Source organism: Pteropus medius, unplaced genomic scaffold (genome assembly GCF_902729225.1).
Source record: "Pteropus medius unplaced genomic scaffold, Ma_sr-lr_union100, whole genome shotgun sequence".
NCBI classification, from domain to species: domain Eukaryota; kingdom Metazoa; phylum Chordata; class Mammalia; order Chiroptera; family Pteropodidae; genus Pteropus; species Pteropus medius.
Window position 1 is genome coordinate 10,803,133 of NW_024352786.1, and position 1,982 is coordinate 10,805,114.

At 38.2% G+C, this 1,982-nt stretch overlaps 1 non-coding gene across 1 annotated transcript; it reads right to left on the reverse strand.

The window, feature by feature from the left end:
• Nucleotides 1-1,136: 1,136 nt before the first annotated feature.
• LOC120591313 (5S ribosomal RNA) lies at nt 1,137-1,255 on the reverse strand. Its single transcript, XR_005649876.1, has one exon. It is a non-coding gene; the product is annotated as a 5S ribosomal RNA (ribosomal RNA).
• Between the last annotated feature and the right edge of the window lie 727 nt (nt 1,256-1,982).

The following is a 1,982-nucleotide window of genomic DNA, read 5'->3' on the forward strand; positions in this document are numbered from 1 at the left end:
GGCCCTGGCCAACTCCTAGATCACCTCTGAGCCCTTGGAATATTCTTCCTGAGAACAGTGTTTTCATATGCTTGGGGCTTTATGTTTTTGCTGAGATTATAGGTGAGTCTGCTGGTGTCTGAGTAGCTGCATGCCTACATAACTGACACCCAATAAAAGCCCTGAACTCTATGGCTTGGATGAGTTTTCATGGTTAGCAGCGCTGCATAATGTTGTCATACATTGTTGGGAGAATCAAGAGGTCCTGTGCTACTTCACTGGGAGAGGACACTTGCAAGTTTGCTCCTAGTTTCTCCTGGACTTGACCCAAGCACATCTTTTTCCTTTGCTGATCTTAACCTATTTCATTTCACTTTTATAAACCATAACCATAAGTATAATGCTTTCCTAAGTCCTGTGTGTCCTGGCAAATCATGGAGCCTGTGGGTAATCTTGAGAAGCCTTACACAGAAGGTGATAGAAGGTTCAGAGTCACTTATCCTGAGAAACCAATGGAATTGTGTGCCATTAACTAAAACAGGAATCGTGAGAGAAATAACATGTGTGAGTTTGTGAAAACCAGGACAAGGAGTTTAGTGTTAGACATGGTAAATTAAAATGATAAAGTAGAAGAAGGAGGAGGACTATTATACAAAAGAGCCAGTAGCCAAAGAGTGTCACAGCCTCCAAAACCCAATTCTTCTCTGGAGCCTCCAGACAGAATCAGTCCTACTGACATCTTGATTTTAGCCCCCCAAAACTCATTTTAAACTTCTGACCTCCAGAATTCTAAGAGAATAAATTTGTGTTTTAAGACACTCAGTTTTTGGTAATTTGTTTTAGCAACAATATGATACTAATACAAACTCTATTCATTCTTCTGTTAATAGACATTAAAGCTATTCCAAGTTCAGGACAATTATGAATAACATTGCTATGAACATTTTTCCACAGTGCTTTTTGGGAAAAATGTACTTGCAAAGGGTGGTTAGGAATTTCTGGGTCATAAAAGAGTTGCATGTTTATGTTATTAGGAACTGACAACTTTCAAAAGTGGTTGTACCATTTTATACTCTCTCCACTTGTTCCGCATTTCCAAAATATTTGGTATTTTTAGTTTTTTTTAATTTTACACATATGTGTGTGTGTGTATTTTACACCTACAGCACCTGGTCTTCCTAGGTGGTCTCCCATCCAAGTACTAACCAGGCTCGACCCTTCTTAGCTTCCGAGATCAAATGAGATCGGGAGTGTTCAGGGTGCCATGGCCGTAGACAATTTCACATATTTTGATAGATGTATAGTGGAATATCTTTGTAGTTTCAGTTTGCATTTCTCTGATGGCTAACTGTTTTGAACACATTTCATATACACATTTTGAGATTTTGATAAAAATCATATGCTGCATAGACAAAAAGAGCATCTATAAATGAAAAACATTTTCCACATGATTTCAGGGGGCTCACAGAACCCCAACACCTTTTCCTCCTTGGACTCTTGGCCAAGGCTCGATCTTGGCTATCGCTGTTTTCTCCAGCTTCGCCTCTCCCGCATTCTGCCTCACAGCTTGTGTTTTAGCAGTCTGGAATACCTTGAAGTGTCTTGCCCAATTAGACTGTATCTTCATTCCTTTGAAATGCTCTACCTCCTTCAGATCCTGGTTTCTAAACCCTCACTCTTCATTTAACACAGCTCACTAATTTTCTTCTCCAGGGAAGTTTTCATTGATCCTCTTAGTTTCCTTTTTATCAAGGGTCTCCTAATACCCTATCTTTACTTTTGTTACCAAAGTTACTATATTCACTATAATTATATGTTTATTTGTGTCTCCTCACATTACGGACATCCTGAAGTCAGTGACTCTGTAATAGTCATATATTAAACGGAGTGTAAAGCTTATGGTGGACAATTAAATGTTTGTTGAATAAATAAATTAAAGACAAAATATTTAACTTAAAAAATTATATTGCCAGTAGTGATTGCTTCTGTAATGCTTCTGAATA